The sequence below is a fragment of the Dioscorea cayenensis genome, unplaced genomic scaffold (assembly GCF_009730915.1).
Source record: "Dioscorea cayenensis subsp. rotundata cultivar TDr96_F1 unplaced genomic scaffold, TDr96_F1_v2_PseudoChromosome.rev07_lg8_w22 25.fasta BLBR01000776.1, whole genome shotgun sequence".
NCBI classification, from domain to species: Eukaryota; Viridiplantae; Streptophyta; class Magnoliopsida; order Dioscoreales; family Dioscoreaceae; genus Dioscorea; species Dioscorea cayenensis.
This window is the reverse complement of record NW_024087167.1, coordinates 317-20,062: the sequence shown is the minus strand read 5'-3', so window position 1 is coordinate 20,062 and position 19,746 is coordinate 317. Positions and strand designations below refer to the sequence as shown.

General features: G+C 35.8%; 2 pseudogenes; one reads left to right on the top strand and one right to left on the bottom strand.

Moving 5' to 3' along the window:
- The first annotated feature begins 439 nt into the window (after positions 1 to 439).
- LOC120254979 lies at positions 440 to 3,642 on the top strand (annotated as a pseudogene).
- A 1,887-nt stretch (positions 3,643 to 5,529) lies between these two features.
- On the bottom strand, positions 5,530 to 10,949 carry LOC120254978 (annotated as a pseudogene).
- Positions 10,950 to 19,746: the final 8,797 nt, after the last annotated feature.

The window sequence follows — 19,746 nt, the reverse complement described above, 5'->3', positions numbered from 1 at the left end:
CCAATCCTGATGCTTACCTTGAATGGGAAAGAAAAGTGGAGTCAATGTTTGATTGTCATCATTACTCTGAAGAGAAACAAGTTAAACTTGCTATAGTCCAGTTTACAGATTATGCCCTTGTTTGGTGGGATTAAATGATCACAAGTAGGCATAGGAATTATGAAAGACAGATTGATACTTGGGATGAAATGAAGGCAATCATGAGGAGGAGATTTGTCCCTAACCACTATAATAGGGATTTATATAATCGATTGCAGAGCCTTACTCAAGGATCCAAGAGTGTGGAGGATTACAACAAGGAGATGGAGATAGCTATGATTCGAGCCAATATAGAGGAAGACAAAGAAGCAACAATGGCTAGATTTTGTGTGGCTTAAATCAGGATATAGCTCATGTTGTAGAACTATAGTATTATGTGGAGTTGGAGGACATGGTACACATGGCCATGAAGATGGAAAGACAACTAAAATGCAGGTGGACAGGAAAGTATGAATTAACATCAAATTTAGGTTCTAACTCTTCTTGGAAACCGGATTGCCGTAAAAAGGAAGGTAAATCCATATCTAAAGATCTTAGCAAAGGAAAAGACATGGGGGATCAGCAAGGAAAAGGTAAAATCTAATTCTCAAAATAACAAGAATTGAGATATAAAATTTTTCAGGTGCTTGGGGCATGGTGATACGTGATAATGGTGAAATAGAATTAGTAAGTGAGAATGGCAATGAAGATTGTGTGCCATCATTGGAGGATGATAGTGAAGTTGAATATGCGGTTCAAGGTGAGGCATTTGTAATTCAGCGTGCTTTGAATGTGCAACTTAAGGAATAAGACAATGAGGAGCAGCGGGATAACATCTTACATACATGTTAATACATTCATGATAAGTGTCACGGGCTTGTTATTTCGTTCAGGGTTCCGTGAGGCCCTTGGTTGGTTTTTGTTCACACTCCAAGTGTTTGATCAAAGTTCAAACTAAACCAAGGCAAACTTCTGTCTTAGATTACTTGGCAAGGAAGTAAAGTAAGCAAGAAAGTAAATATGCAAGAACACAAGCAAATAAACAAGCTAAAAGATAAGGAGAAATCTCTCTCATATAATAGATGCTTGTAATGAAGCACTATTGTGTGTCTTTACAATTGTCATGAGGGGTTTATATAGCCCTTCACCTAACCAATCAAGGGCTAGGATCATTTTGATCCAAGGGCTCACATTGATGGAGTAGGTGGCACCTATCCCCAAATAATATAAAATATTCCCCACCAACCCCCACTAACTCTCTCCACCTACCACCAAGTCATGACAAATATGGAGAAATGTCATCCTTGCCCTTATGTGTTGATGGAGAAAATTGTGGAGTGTGACATAAGGTATGCAACATGATCATTGACGGTGGTAGTTGTGCCAATGTTGCTAGTACCTTATTGGTTGATAAATTGAAGTTGCCTACTAGTAAACACCCTAGACCATATAAGCTACAATGGCTAAATGAGTGCGGAGAAGTGAAGGTTAATAGGCAAGTATTAATTTCATTTTCCATAGGAAATATAAGGATGAGGTACTATGTGATGTTGTTTGTACCTATGCATGCGAGTCATGTGTGGTTGGGGAGACCGTGGCAATATGACAAGAGGCTCATGCATGATGTTTTCATAATTTTTCTTCATTTGTTTTGAATGGAAGAAGTGTAAAAGCTAGCACCTTTTATCTCCAAGGCAGATTTATTAAGATCAAATGCGCATTAAGGAAGCACATGAACAATAAAGAAAAAAAGTGAGACTAAAAAGTGGTAAAAACACAAGAGAGTGTGAGTTTGAAAGAAAAAGAGATGACATGTGTGTGAAATACTGAGGATAGAGAAAAACAAATGAGTTTGAGACAAGAAAAAGAAAGGAATGAACATTCTAGCAAGAAAAAAAAGTCATGAAAGCAAGGTGAGAAAAGTAAGCATATATGAAATAGAAAAAGATGTTAAGAATGCTGTGCATTCGAAACAGTCTATGATTTTACTTATGTATAAAGAGGCCTATTTTAATACTAATGATCTTCGTCTAGTGTTGCTTCTGAAGTTTTGCAGGAATATGAAGATTTGTTTCCTGAGGAAATGCCAAATGGATTACCACTGAGAGGAATAGAGCACCAAATCGATTTCATTCCTGGTGCCTCTATTCCATATAGACCAGCATACAGATGCAACCCAGAGGAGTCCAAGGAAATTCAAAGACAAGTTGAGGAACTCATGATGAAAGTCTATGTGAGGGAAAGCCTCATTCCCTGTGTAGTACCAGTATTGCTAGTACCAAAGAAGGATGGATCTTGTAGAATGTGCATAGATTGTTGCACCATCAGCAAAATCACAGTAAAGTATAGACATCCTATCCCTAGATTAGATGATATGCTTGATGAGTTGCATGGTTCTTTTGAGTCCTCTAAGATTGATTTGAAAAGTGGATAACAACTTTTAAAACAAAATATGGTTTGTATGAGTGGGTGGTTATGCCTTTTGGGCTAACTAATGCACCTAGCACTTTTATGAGACTTATGAATCATATTTTGCTTGCTTTTATTGGAAAATTCGTTGTGCTACTTTGATGATATTTTCGTATATAGCACTAGCATGGTTGATCATATTCAGCACTTACGCTTGGTTTGATGTTTTAAGGAAGGAAAAGTTATTTGTTAATTTTAAGAAGTGTACTTTTTAAACCAATCGAGTTGTGTTTTTAGTATATGTTGTTAGTGCTAAAGGAATTCAAGTTGATGAGGAAAAATATTAAAGCTATCAAGGATTGGCTGAAACCTAATACCATTAGTGAGGTTAGAAGTTTTCATGATTTGGCTAGCTTTTATAGGAGATTTATCAAAGATTTTTATAGCCGCACCATTGACTAATATAGTAAAGAAAATTGTAGGTTTTAAGTGGGAAAGTGAGCAAGAGTATGCTTTTAATTTTCTTAAGGAAAAACTCATTTCTGCACCTATTTTGGCATTACCTAACTTTGATACAACATTTGAAATTGAATGTGATGCTTTTGGTTGTGGTATTGGAGTTGTTTTGATGCAGAAAAAGAGACCAATTGCTTACTTTAGTGAAAAGATAAGTGGGGCAGCCTTGAACTATCCAACTTATGATAAAGAAGTGTATACATTAGTTCGTGAATTGTATCCAAGGAGTTTGTTATCCATACAGATCATGAGCCTTTAAAGCATTTGAAAGACCCAAATAAGTTGAGCCAAAGGCATGCTAAGTGGGTGGAGATCATTGAGACATTTCCTTATGTTATCAAGTGCAAACAAGTTAAGGAAAATGTTGTGGCAGATGCATTGTCTCAAAGGTATGCCTTAATCTCGACCTTGGAAGCAAAATTATTGGGTTTTGAGTACTTTAAGGATTAATACGCTACTAATCTTGATTTCGCTCATGTATATGAGGAGTGTGAAAAGATAGCTTTTGGTAAGTTCTATCGGTATGATGGTTATTTGTTTAGGGAGAAATGTTTGTGTGTTCCTAATAGTTCTTTGAGGGAGTTGCTTGTGCGAGAGTCTCATGGGGGAGGTTTAATGGGGTATTTTGGCGTTAGGAAAACTTTGGATGTCTTGGAAGAACATTTCTTTCTTTTGGCCACATATGAAGTGCGATGTTGAGAGATTGTGTGGAAAATGTATTACATGTAAACTTGCTAAATGTAAAGATTTACCTCATGGCTTGTACACATTACTCTGCCTATACCTAGTGAACCTTAGGTAGATATGATGCACTCTTTGCAAGTATATGGGTCACACACAAGTAGTAAAGTGGTACCCCGTGAGGGGTAAGGTTGTCGAACCTCAGGGACTGGACTTAAAGTACTAACTCTTCTTCCGATGTCTAGTTAAGAAAGAATTGGGTTGTTTTAAAGAATAGAAACAAGAAAACAAGGAAGGGACAGATGGAGATGTCGGGTGATTAGGATCGAGATTTTAACAACAAGAGAGCAATGCCCAAGGATGATCTCTATGAACTATAGCATGCTGACTTGCTTCTAATGCCTACCAGGTACATTCTAAGATTCAAGTGTGTGCTCAAAAGCAATGTTGCATCTATGGTTCTCACATACACCAAGTTTTGCCAAGATAACTGTGCATTTCAAACACATCGAGTTTTGCAACCATACAAGGTAACTACAACTATGGTAATCCATACACCAAGTTTTACTAAAGCAACTATGCACATCAAACTCATCAAGTTATACAAGACAAGATTTAACACAATAATCAAAAGAACTCCGTAAACATTAAAAGCAAGTAGTTAAAGCATACAAAGCATCATAGTTCACGTCTCGGGGCACCATGGATGGTTAGCTCCTCATGGACGGGTACAACGAGGAAGATAAAGAGAAAGAACCAAAGGAAGTTGACATGACTCCCTTCATCGCAAGGTAATCTTCCTAGTCAAGCTCCGATATGCTAACCCCACTTCTCTTGTGCCTCTGACTCATCCTTGATACCCTTAGAAGGTGTGGTGAAGCTTGATTTTCACTCTCCTCAAAGTCCTCCCGGTGGAGAGAAGAATTCCAGAACAAAGATGAGAGTAAAACCCTAAAATCTGGAGTTAAAAGGGCAATTTCGGGCTCAACACAGGCTAAGCACAATCATGCTTAGACCGTATTTCCTCGATTGGGCTTTTGACTAAATTAGCTGAGCGCTCGCCTGGATTTTCTCGTAGGGGGGAGCATGATCGTGCGTGGACCATGTTTCACTTGAGCGCGATCGTGCTAGGAGCAAGTAAAGTGTGCATCCCTTTTTAAGCAGAAACTGCCTCAAACCTGAAATATTCAGTAAGAGGAACACGCTTGTGTCCTGATCATGTTTGGCCTGAGAGCGCCCTCTTGCTTGAGTTTTCGTTGGGCATTCCTCCAGGCAGAGATAATTTGTGGGATAGAGCACCATCATGCTCTGCCCGTGTTGAGCTTGAGTACTTAGCAAATATCTTCATTCTTTGCTTGTTTCACCACTGAATTCACTCTAAATTGCTTCAAACCCCAAAATCCTGCACATGGAACAACTATACCTAGAATAGCACCGAATATACCGAAAATTATGCTAAAGGACGAGTAAAATAATGAATTGAGGATAAATAAATATGATTTGAAATGCACTCATCAAGATATATCTATGGACTTTGTTTTAGGTTTACCAGAGATGACATGAGGGATCCTGTCACCTTCAAAACTAGTGACTTCTACAAGATTTGGCACAGTATAACAAGTGTGAGACTCGACATGACCGCCAAGACCTCTTGCAAAGGATTCACCACATGGGCGTTGCATAGAGCCATTGCAATTTTCCAAGGCTTTGGAAGTATCTCTGGCTTCATCACGTGTGCCAAGTGGCTCAGCACATGAAGCCGAACCCTGGCACCTCCGCTACTTCCACCGCGACAACGCCACTGAGAAACCAACATCCAAGGGCCAAAGTTGTTCTCCGACGAGTCTAGGGATTTCAATACCTATTTCCCTTTCTCATCTAAGGCTATTGTTTGGCACGGGCTCTTCACCGCCTCCTGCCCAGCGTATATCGAACAGGAAGGCACCTCGACTGCCATCCTCTGCTGGCCATCAAAGGCCTGATAGGGGGGTGAAGGAGATTCACCTTGTGCTTCCATACGCCGACGACTGCAGTTATTAGAGCCAGCCCCAACGAGCCCACAGATATAACAGAAAATAGGGAGTTTCTCCTACAATACAACAAAAACCTTATGAATATCATCTCCAAGCCAAAAACCTTGCTTAAGGGGCTTTTGCCAGATCAATTTCACCATAAACTCAGGCGAATTTTGACAGGGATAAAGAAGTAGTGTACTCATCAATTTTAAGAAGCTAACCAAGATGAGAAGTAACTGATTCCAGAGTATCCCCATCCCAGAAGTCCACTAGGAGGTTGTGCAACTAGAGCCAAATCGCTGCAGTTGACAACTTTGTGAAAGCCAATTCAAAGAAGGGCTGCCAAGGAGAAAGTTGCAAAACCGAGCCATTAACCACCCAGGGATCTTCGAATAAGAGCCCGCTACATGATATCATTAGATTCACAACACAACAAGAGATACCCATTTGGGAGGTTGGAGATATGAATCATTCCAACATCATTCCATTTAGCTTGAAGTATCATATTCGTCTGCTCAAAAGGAAGGGGTTTGCCAAAAACTTTACCATATAGCGCATATTGGAAGCGCAAACAAGCTCGAAGATGGTGTCATCATCCACCCTAATTGAAGTCCCTAGTGTTTGCCTTCAGCATAACTAGGACTGGACCTTCTTGAAGAGGTGACAAACTTGGTCATTTTTGAACGATGGCTGCTACCTCTACCTAGGAGGACAGAGATAGAGGAGCTTGCCCCCCGCTTGCCATAGCAAGGGGGGGGGGTGGTGTTGAGAAGAAAGAGGAGGGAAGGAACACTCAAGGGGATGAACCGCTCAGGGAACAACCCGATCACTTTAACTTTGATTGGCCATGAGCATGGTAGAGAGAGAGAGAGAGAGAGAGAATGCTGAATATGTAAAAAGTGTTTTTGGATGTTTTGAAGAGACAATAAGAAGGAATACCCATAAATTCTTTTGAAGAGACATTTTCATCTTTATCTAACAAGATAGAGTACATTATAAATGCATTGAGAAACAAGATGTAATAACAACAATAAAGAAATCTATACATTTGGAAAAATAGGCAAAAGATAATTTTCGAAATTACATTTGAGAAAGCCTATAAAATTTCAAGGCATGTTCTTGTTTGTATGGTTGATTTCATTAATTCATCCAGGCTGGGAATGGTTTGGGAATGTGATCTTGAGTTTACAGGACAATTTAACAATAAAACAATGATATACTAAGTGACTGAGAAAAATAAGGTTCAAGACTTCTCTACTAATTCTCAATCATCTCCAAAGTATTATTGTTGAATTATTCAAAAGTGTAAACAACCTATAAAATAAGGTTCAAGACTTCTAGAATTAAAATAATTCTGCTTGAAACATCAAAGTTAGATGATTTGTAGTCTCCATAACTTAATAATAGAGAAATATCTATTTGCCATTCTGAACTCATTAATCGGGAATAAGTTTATCTTTGGCAATTAAATATCATGCATAACTGTTGTATATGCCCAATAGGATATTCCTTGGAATATTTCTAAAGACAGTCTACATTCTCATGACCTCAAAGATGCAATAATATCCCCTTGAATTTAAAACACAAGAAATCTCTTTGCCGATATTCTCCTAGATTATAAGAACAAAAATAACTTGGAAATATATATATTGATATGCAAGATACTACATGTTCAAGTAAATTCAGATTTAATCATCAAATGCTACTCTATCCTTCAGATTTCATCAGTTTTTGTAGATATCTAGCGTTATTTATTGTAAAGCCTTGATACAAAACCAACCCTGCTTCTATGTTAAAACAGTGAAAGACAGATATAATATGAGAGCAAGCAAAAACATAACTATGGCTTAAAGAAACATCCACAAAAAGAAACATCAACCTTCTACCCTATTTCATATAAGAATATCCATTTAAAACTTGTAATCACATAAACACTTCCACGAAATTCGTATTTTTTCACAGCTTAAAGAACAATTAAAAAGATTGAAATAAAAACACCCGATGATGCCAATGCATATATGCCCTTTTAAGGAACATATCTAACTTCATGATCACAAATATTTGCACATATGCTCATCACTTGAAATTTTCAATTTGATCTAATAAAAGATTAGCTCCATACAACAAAGATAACTCAAAGAATAAACTATCATAAACACATGAAACCTACACATAAAAAATAAATCGAACTGCAAAGCTGAGTGAAAAATCAGCAAACTCAAAAACATCAAGGGGAATAAATCCAAGATCTGAAACCAAACCTTCAACTTATACCATTCTTCCAACACAAATAACTTCCTACCATCCTCCAAGCATCATCCCAAACCAAAACCAATAACCATTACACATTCCAATACACAAGAACAAGATAAGTAGAGTTAGTCCGTGGCTTATTGGTCCCAAGAATATTTACATTGAAAAGAAAAAAACATTTGATTCAAGAACAACTCACCAGGAATATTTTTGCCCAAATTTCTGTTTCTCCTCCAGAAGCATTCGCAAACAACGCAAATCAACAGGAAAGCAATCACCAGAGAAATGACAATTGTTAGAAACTTACGAATGTCATTCTTATTTCCTGAATGAATCAAAGAATTTTTAATTATTTTACTCTTTTAAAAACCCTACCGCATAATTCTATAATCAACCAAGCGTAGGCAGTACTGCACTAAAGGAAATATTTAAAAGGTAATTGTTTGTTTACACACTTCTAAAGCAGGTGCATATTAGTATATCATAACATCAAACATTAGGCCCCCCATAGTTTTGTAGCTTACCTCCTCCTCCATTAGCCCCCCATTGGTACTCATTTTAACAAGGATCCATAATAAAACACTACTTTGAAAGAGATAAAAAAAAATCGATTAAATTCAATAAATAAATAGAGATATTAATGATCCTCTCAAATTTAGAAAAATAAGAATAGTTAACACCAGAACATTGACAGGAACTAAAATCCCACAAAACCATTCGGAAATAACAATAAACAATAACAACAATAACAATAACAATAAAAACAACTACAACAAGAAATAACAATAACATTGACAATAACAACAAACAATAAACAACAAAATATATCAATAATCAATAAACAATTAATAATATAAACAATACAAACCATAAACAATATAATAATAACAATAGTAATAATAACAATAACCGAACTGTCCTTGAAAAATAATAGTGAAAAATAGTGCATCTTGTCAAAGAGAAGATGAAGAGCATAATAGAGACAAAAAAACACGGAACACAACGATAAATATCTAAAAGACAAGGCGGCAAGTGACATAACAAAGGCACTATTGATTAAAAACAATACTATATAAAAAAAAATCAATACTAACAAAAAATCGATAGAAGTGAGGCTCAGAACCACCCACTCACCAATACGAGTGAGTTGAACATGCTCCAATGACTACAAATGCTTGCCTCGCCATCTCTAGAGATCACAACGCATATGGTGCTTTATTTAGTTATTTAAATTCCTTGACTGACAGCCAAAATGCGCCACCCACTTAAGGGATATGGTTTATACACTGGGGTTATATCATCATAGCCTCCTCATATAGATAGATACTAGCCCTTATGAGTAAATCCTTCTACCGTTGAACACCACTAAAGCGATCAAGTTAAGTATAAAAAAATTTAAGAAATAGAAACAAGAGAAAAAAACTCCAACAAAAATATAACCATTCAGAAAAACTACATGCAACAAAAAAACAAAAAAACAAAAAATAAAAAATAAAAAATAAAAAACAAAAAAACAATAAACAATAAACAATTAATACCAAGAATAAGAATAATAATAAGAATAAGAAATAACAAATAAAAAATAACAATAACAATAACAACAACAACAAGTAGCAATTACAATAAACAATAAACTATAATTACAACAATAAAAAACCATAAACAATAAACAATAACAGAGCAATTAACAATTAACAAATAATAATAATAATAATAATAATAATAATAATAATAATAATAATAATAACATTAATAATAACATAAACAATATACACAATATAACACTAACAATAATAAAAATAAAAATAAACAACAACAATATAATAATAATAATAATAAATATAAACAATATAACAATAAATAATATTAAAAAATAACAATTAAAACAATGTAACCAATATAAGCCATAAACAATATAAACAACAACAATAATAATAATAATAACAACAACATAAACCATAAACTATAATATAACAATAACAATAATATTTTTAAAAACAACTCTTTATGAGAGTGAACCGATAGAAGAGGGGGAATATCAAATAATGCTTTGCAGACACATGATATACCTCTATGAAGCTTCCTTAAGATGAAAGGTTTCAGGAAGAGCATCCAAGGGACAGCCACAACAGCCAAGAACAGTAGCAAGATCTGCAAGAATATGGGGAATTTCAATAGACAAGGGTAACGTAATTGACAGAACTTACAAAAGAAATTTGTTGGAAAGCAACCTGGAGTTGTTTCTGACCCCAAAATAACTGATTTTCACCAAGATCCCCTGTAGAGCTCAGGAACATGTAAATCATCACATGATACAAGTCAGCTTGAGATCTTGTGCACCACTTGATGACTATGAGGAGCGCCGGATAGCCAAAGAGCTATTCAGAAATATCATTTGGGGCACAAACTGGTACCCGTTATGAAGAATATATAGCATACCACATTGTCTTCTAAGCATGATGAATGAAATACAACACTAGTCACAACACTGCGTAATTAATTGATATCCAGCAAGCTCTCCCATGAAATTTTGCATCAAAATAAATCAGTATGATTTCTAATTAAGTTCATCTGAGTGACAACTAACAATATAGACATCTTCATTTTAAGAGAGTTTAGAAAAGGTAGCACGGAACGTCTCCCACACCAGCTAGGATCTACACCAAATCGGTATGGTTCACGATATTTGATGAGCCCAACAGTATATGCATCTCTGGTAAATCAAATCAAATTAGTCTTCAAATGCAAATAAGATTCTAAGGGACACCAGATTTTAAACTCCTGTCAGGTAAAAACCCTTGATATTAAAGCATTCATTGAACAAATAATTTAATGTAAAAGCTTACGTAGCAAACATTATGCTATAATCAGCATAACAAAAAAGATGGGATGGTACCCGCAACTTGTATCTCGGCATTTGTAAGCAGAAGAACCAAATGTTTGGAATGGAACAGAGAATAATTCATTATAAATCAATCCACAATGGATTGAGAATAATGCCTTCAAGAGAATCACATATCGACCTCCAAATGACGTCTCCATGAAGCTGCCGAGTTTCTGAGAAACAAATGGGATAGTTTGACAGATGAGAACCACAAAAAGGTTCCTAAAATCTTGATTTCAAGTTGATTAAAAAAAAAAATTCTGACAAAAGGGTGCAAGCATTACCTTCAATCAGATAGTCTTAGCATCCATCGATATAACTTTTATACCTCTACATGCACATTCAAATGGGGAATAGAAATTACGGAGCATGAATAAATTTCAAGCACAAGTTTAATCTATCAACAAAATAAATGGACAGAGAGTCATAAGCACTTTCATGAATAAATGTCAGTGCCCATATTTCTGGAACTCCCATTCACTATTGTCTGCACATTTCATGCATTAGCAAGTTACTATTTATATAAATACGTTTTTAAAGTCTATCTCCTTAAAATATACAAATGGTGAAAAGTATATTTTACCCAGTTGACAAACTTGGCAAGTTTTCAGCCATCAACTGCTGCATGGAAGTGAAATACATGATTGCACACACCTATTTTCAACAAATGCACACAATTTTGATCAGAGAGGAGAAAAGACTCGAGGCTTACAAATGCACACACCAAACCGTACAAGATTTCCCAAAAAAATGGAACGCCTCAAAGGTCATAGCAACTAATAAAGAAAACCTTAAATACATTAAATTTGTGTGACAAGAATTGAAATAAAGTTTTGGATTATTTGTACAGTCAAGCTCGTACATATTTGCTTTGAAACCAGCATGAAACGGTCTTCTCAAAGACCATATGAGGCCAGAACTATCCCTATAAGCTATCTTATACATTTCCTACAATTTAAAACACATGCATCCTTGAAGTAAGGGGATTAATATGAGCACTAGATATGATGAAGATATTTCTTTCAGTAACAACATATGATTAGAAAAATAAAAAAGTGGTACAGACAAAGTATCCACATATACCAAGAATAAAAGAATAATTAGCATCTATAAAAAAACAAAAAAACAAAGGATGTATATTATAGTAAATTGAAATATACTCCTATATTAAATTTTTCCTAATTCAAGTGTTACTAGAACATGGATACCTATGTCAAGTATGCAAAGTATTAGAGAATATTCAACACTTGAATTTATTGAAAACGGATACGTGGAGACATCCACATAGATACATATACACGTGTGTGTGTGTCTATGAGTGTATGCATATGTTTATACATACACAGTTGTGAAGCACATTGTTCTTAGAAGCGTAAGATTATTGCTTTCAGAGAAATAGAATTTAAGATGAAAGATTTAAATTATATTAAAATTAGATAGAACTCTTTAAATTATGAATATTTATGAAGATTATAAAAGAATCAATTTATAAAGATAAAAAATTATGGAGTTTAAAAACATATGAAATGATAGGATAATTCATAATTTCAAAGTTAAAATGAAATCAAAAGAAAAAATTAAGATGGAGAGTGAGGTGGAGTGGAGATAAGCCAATCTAAAACTCTATATTTAGATCAAAAGTAAGATTAAGAGGGAAACATATGATCAAATTTATCCCTATATGGACAGATACATAATTCTCCCCAGATAAAACGGATATCTAGGATACACTGCTTGCATCTCACTTACATTCTGCCTGATGTTTATTTATACTAGTTCAATATTCTAGTTGAAAACATAACACATGTTGAATATTCTAGTTGCATTATATAACATGTAGTAGCAAGCATATAAATATGTTGTATTTTCTAGTTTGTTTTCAAGTAATACATAGTAGTACGCAAGGGAATTATAATCACCATCCATTCCGCTTATTAATGGTCTTCGTATTTATAAAAAGTATAAATATGAACTAGATCAACTTTTAAGGGGAAAACGCATAAGCTACTAGCCGAACTAAACCAAAATTGAATAAATATATTGCCAACGACCTTCGGGTCTATTGGTACACGGGTCGCCGATAGAGCTCTTACCGAGTGGTGAGAGTTCGATTCTTGGCTGAGGGCACATTTTCTGGGAATTGTGAATAGTGTACGGGTGGTTCCAGCGCCCACATGAGCGCGGCTCCGTCCCCACTTGTTCCACCGAGGCTTGTGCACGTCCCTGGGGTCTCTAGTGGGTTCGCCCCGCTCCTCTTCCAAAAAAAAAAATTTGAATAAATATATTTGCTTACATACCCTACAGAATATCTACTTTGCTTATATACCTTGATCAAAACTCAACTTGAAAATCCACACACTGACTTATAGGAATAAAAAAAACCCTTCAGAAGATACCAAGTTCAAACAACCTGGATTATGGAAGAGACCAAGCTCCACACACTTGACTTCCAACTCATTGATAATTATCAGAAAGTTCAAAAGTACCCATAATAAATAGATTCAAATTCAAAAACAGCTTGATGGAGTAATGTCTTATGTGTTTTTAAGGTGATATGAAAATGCTTTTCTAATATATTAACGAGAAACTCTGTGCTAAGGTTCCATCAGCATCTAATTTATTACTAACAACCAACCTGAAGTTCACACGTGCACACACACCCACACACAAATCTTCATTAAGAAAAAAGTGGAGCAAGTGAGTTAATAATCCAAGCAACTACAATTGTCAACTGATTCTTGTTTACTAGAAAAAAGACAATTAAGTGGATACCAAGTCCAACACCAAATTACGAAAGAAAACGAGCTCCCAATATGAAGCTAAATAACACATCAGACAAGATTGATGCATCAATGGATGCATCAAACCTGTTGGGGTTAACATCAAAATGATGCGTTCGGAAGAATACGCCAGCAGGATGAAAACCCTTACTAGCAATGTGTAGTATTAAAACCATACGAGTAAAAATAAAAACGTCTTGCCCAAAACTTGAGTTGTACTAATGTTCCGAAAGTGAGGAATTTCCCAAAGCTTGAGCCTCTCACACGACTGAGAGCCTGGAACTTAGACGCACACGCAAGCTAGTGTCGCACACACCTGATCAAGAGCCTGGCTCAAGTGGTCTATGTTGTCACGCACTCGGACTTCTCACCGATGGCGCATGTGGCACTTGATCGCTTCTCTCGGACCAAGTCAGCCTTCCTGCAAACTTAAGAAAACTTAAACTTGGAAGCTAGCTTGAGAATACGAAAACTTACTTGAGAGCTTTGGAGAGAACCCATAAAAAATAATTCTAAAAGCAGTATCATACTTGAAGCATACAATAGGTCTAAAAATCATATAAGGACAATGAAACAAAAATAATTGATCAAATTAAAATTTTCAAACCAACTACGCACCAACAAATATTCTGGGACTTCAAAATTAAAATAAGTGTCTCCAACGCAAGATTCTGTAAGTAAAAAAATTAATGAAGGAACAAAAGGAGAAGAAAGCTCCCACAAGCATCTCTGTCAACAATAAATTCCCACCCAAAATGAAATTAGTACCAAGATGAATCCAACCATGAATAAACACTCGAGAAAAAAACACCATAAATACCATGCTATGAGATGATCATTTGTAGAAAAAAAGCAAAAAGAAATTTGTCCCTAGGGTAACATAGGAACCATTTTCAACAGTTCTAGTGTCTTCAAAACAAGAAAATCAAAGTTCTTATATTAATTATAACAAGGTTAAAAAAACCTTTTTGGATAAAACTAAGCTCTAAATACCCCACAAATGTTAACAGCACAAACTACACAACCCAACATCTGCCTCATAAATCCTCTTAATTAATACTAAACAACTTACAGTAAAATACCAGTGACGAATACAAAGCAGGTTACAGTAAAATTTTATTTTGATTGGCGACATAAAATTCTCTTTAGTACTAGGAGGTAGATCCCAAGATTCAACACATCAATTAACTTCAGCATCATTGATACCTACAACCTTAAAGAACAAAAAGCAAGAACTCATGGTTTGTCCAATAAAATGAAAAAAACCTATGGGAGATACTAATAAAGATATTGATTTCTACTTACAGAAGGCAAGTTATACACACCCTTCTCAAAAAATAAAAAATTAAAAAAAAATTAAAAAAAAATTAAAAAAAAATTAAAAAAAATGAAGAATGCAGTGCCATTATTTTTTTATTTTTACTGACTTGAAAGACCATTACAAAAATACCAAGCACCAAGCAAATGATAAATTTCCCATTTACCATTATCTCACCAATTGATAAATTATCAAAGAAAACTAAATTACCCCACAGACACAAACAAATAAGATAAAAAATCAAGGGTCAGACTCTCAGTCATGGAAACCAACTGAAAGGATATAGAATCCATGCTACCACATGTATGTTCCCAAAGCAGTGCGACACCTAATAAATTCTATCAGTTTAGCACACCCGGTTAAAAGATTTTTAATCAAATCAAATCAATGAAAATCTATCAAAATACCAAGATCTAATTTTGCTAACAAACTGAATGGCCAGGTTACCTCCAATAGAAAATCCAATAACCATAGCATCAACCAGTAAATCCTCCACAAGCACAAATATAAAATACAGAATCAAACATAAATATTTGATAATTTCAACACTATTGCTCAGTGATAGCTAAAAAGTAATAATCCATTGATAACTACAAATCAGGAGTACAAACAATGAATAGATCTTTATAAAATGTTTTTGTGACTTTGCAAACGATGCCAAGTAATTTTGAAACTGTTCATCGAACTTTTACTGATTTGTTTTTGCCCGATCAGAAAACTGAATCTCACATCTAATTTGTACAGAAAAGGCCAATCATTTCTAACATTTTAGATTTAGCTTTTTAAGCGGTGTTTTACTTGCATAGAAACTAAGTAATTTTGACGAAAGAACTAATTTTCATAATTAAGAACTCTCAAATCTCATAGTTGACGATTATATTCATTTAATCTTACACTGATTACATATATAAAGGACATGATAAACGATAATGAAAACTAACTCTAACAAAATTAGGAAACTAACTCTAATAGAAAATCCCACAGATTATGGGATTGTAAAATACATAACTTACATATAATACTCCCCTAAAATAATGCCATGAATTCTCATACTCCCCCTCAAGCTGGTGAATAGGAATTTTCCATTCCTAGCTTGGATACAATACTCTCGAACACTAAGCTATTTAGTCCCTTAGTGAAAATATCAGCAAGTTGTCTCTGCGTTGACACGTAAGGAGTGCATATCAAGCCACTGTCTAACTTCTCCTTGATGAAATGCCTATCCACCTCGATGTGCTTTATTCTACCATGCTGGACTGGGTTGTGAGCTATACTTATTGTTGATTTATTATCGCACTAGAGTCTCATAGGACCATCCCATTTAATCTTCAAGTCTTCTACAATGATTTTCAACCATAGTAATTCACATATGCCTTGTGCCATTGCACGAAATTCTGCCTCAGCATTAGAACGAGCTACTACTCCTTGTTTTTTGCTTTTCCATGTCACATGATTTCCACCAAAAAAGATACAGTACCCTAATGTCATACCCACCCCTTCTACTGAGGTAAATGTGGCACCTATCAGTTAAAAATCCATTTTAACTGAAAACTGACATCCATGTCAAAGAACAAAATTAGACTTACAGATCTCAATTTACAACTTTACACCAATTACAGGTTCAAGTACATAAATACAACAAATATAATAACTCAAATTTGCGGGTACAACCGCTACAAGATCACGACACCAACATAAAGAAAGAAAGGGGACCCACTGCAATCTTGGACTCAACCCTGACTAGCTCTATACTCGAACAAGCAATCTAGTAGGGTCTTGCTCCTGCAACTACAGCACATTCAGTTGGTCGATAGTGGCTCAATAATTTCAAATAGTCAAATGTAGCATACATAAGTATATAAAGATCCATTTTCACAGATAGCTTCCAAACTTTCACAAAGATCATAATTTTAGCAAAATACAACTTTAAAGAGCTTTTGAAACATAAATTCATTATAAATCAAGATCAAATCAATTTTCACAGAAAATACAAGTTTTTGTGAGAGACTGCCCCTCCTAAGAGCGACAGCTGGGCTTCGCCCTCTCATCACAATTTAAAATAACAGGTATAAAAACCTGATAAGTGCTTGTGTGATAAGAATGCAAAGTATTCTTTCCTTATTTTGAGCATTATTTTTATCAGGTTTTAGCGCTAATACTTGTGCATTTGTGTTAATTTCATGCATATAGGGTTGTGAAGCCGAATGTTAAAGAAAAAAGCCAATGTAGATCATGAACGCACACATTTGAAGGAAATCTTGAGAAGAATCAAACGCGAAGACATAAGTCGGGTTCAAGATGCGAGAATGTGTGCCAACCTCCTTGTATTCAAGCTAGCACAATGATGTGGAGGGGCACAAAGGCAGTCACATTCGAGTATCTTGATTTGTGCATTGATAGCAAGAGCTTCACCAATGAGCCCGTTTATTGAAGAAGCAAAATGATCTACGACGTAAACGTATGCCCGTTTACATTGGCTCGATGAAAACATGGATTCGGGAGTGTTTCGAGCCAGTACTGCAGCAAAACAATGTAGCAATTTACTGTAACTGGTACTGTTCACAACCGGCTGAGAAATTGAATTTCAGAGAATCCGCATGGGCGTGTGGAAATTACCCACGCCCGTGCGAAAAATCCTTAGGGGCGCCCACAGGGGCTTGTGGATGCCCGACTCCAGACCTTTTAAAAGCCGATTTTCAACCTAATTTGAGGATTCTTTTCTCCATCTTTTCCCCAACTTTCAAGAGGGCGACGGCTAGGGTTTTGAGAGGTATTGGCAAGGGTTTTTGGAGAGGTTTTACGGCTTCGACATCGCGCTCCACTTGGAAGAAGGTTATTGGGGGAACTTTCGTCGGCACCGATCCGGCGAGGTGTGCCCTAGGCCGAACATGGGACCTTTGGAGGAGACGAGGCCACTCCATAAGACCATCGACATAACTACCGAGGGAGTTTTTCTATGAATGACTTGTTTTTACATTCGATTTCATTGTTGATTGTAACTAGCTCCATGGAGAGCTAAACCCCTAGTGGGTACTTGGATTTGTGAACCCTAGGATGTATTTGTTTCATTAAACCTTTTATTATGCTTTCCTTAATTGATGTTTTAATTGAGTTCCAATCTTGAATGTTTGATTGATTGAATGCTCCCTTAGAGTGACACTAGGGTTGGGAGTTCACCTTAGTGACCCTTGTGAGTGAGTGACACACCACGAGAGTTAGACAAAGCTAAATTGGAGAGGGTTAAGAGGGTGAGTCGAGAGGTAGCGGAGCGTCCCCTTTCCCCTTCGACGTAATTTATCCTACCTCCATTTCCTTGAGTTCTTTGCGATTATAGTAGAGTGAACGGGCTAAGAGATGACCTTCCGCTGGGGCTTAGTTGCAAAAGCAACGGAGTGAAGCGTTGAAGTGATTTTAGCACCTACGGCTTAATTGTGACTAGGGACCTCTCATCTGGACTAAAGGATTAGGTCTACATCTAGGAAAAAGGTTTATCACTTGGAATCCCTAGAACTCCATGCAATTCTATACAAGTGTGAGGTGTTGAGATTGTTCGATTTCTCCACTAGGATATCGTATAGAGTTAGTCACGGTTGACCTTAGATTTGGGACCGTGTATTGAAGGATTTCCATGATTCATTAATGCATTAATTAGGAAGCATAATAGTTGGTTCTGTACTTGAAACGATTGTCCTAGGCGGAACAATATCCGTGTACCCTATTTATATCGATTGTTGTATCTCTCATTTACTTGTGATTCTCTTTCTTGTTTCTTTTATTCTTATTTACACTACATCTTATGAACACAATCATAGTTCATTTTCACTTGGTTAAGTAGTAATTTAAGTATTCTTATTCCCTACTCCCTGTGGATACGATACCCTATTCACCTGGGATTATTACTTTGATAAACCCATGCACTTGCGAAGGTTCTTGTCAAAACCATCCTCAAATCCACAGCCTGAAAAGTTCTCCCCGACTTAGCCGCCTTCGCGACTAGGTTGGGAGCCACCAAGGTCTTCATAATCTTGACGTTGGCCATTGAGATTCCCGTGTGGTGACCCTGGGTTTCTCACATAAAGAACCTCCTGTCAATGGCTTCGCGCACCTCTTGACCAGGGTAAACTCAGGGTTAACCACGCTGCCTCCCATCAGGCCGGACCGTGGAACCCTAGACTATAGTGTCGGACTAAAGTCCGTAATCACCATCAAAATCGGTAAAAGATCCACAGTACAATACATGCATAATATCAGTAAAGTCCATATCGATGATACCATTCCTATACCAGGAATGAAAACCAATTCCACAAACATTACCAGTAAAATAATCTAATATGGGCACATTGTTTCACAAATCATTCCAAATCAAAACATATGTAACCCTAGAAAAATAAATACATGAATTGAATAATTAAATCATATATATATGTATTTCCACTATTTGAAAATACATATATTTATACAAAACAGATGTATCAATACGATTGTCATGGCACATCAACGGCAAATAAATATAAGTATATTTTAACATTATACATATGTAAACATAATAAAATGAAATAAATAAACCATTATTTCCAAAATACTAGCTATTAAATAATTATTTCAAAATAATAATAATTAACCAATTATTTTAAATAATAGCCACTACCAACTCACCTGGTCTACCTTGGGTTTCTTGCTAGACCTGGAACTCCCTCCCAAGCCTAATCAACACCTAACATGAGAAAAGAATAAAAAAATAAATACAACTGGCTAATTACCACAATTAAACCCAAAAGAAAATACAAGAAACAATAACGGACTCTCTAATTGGGCCAACTCACTCCAATCGGTTCAAACCTGATCTTGCATAATCCAACTAGCCTTCAATTG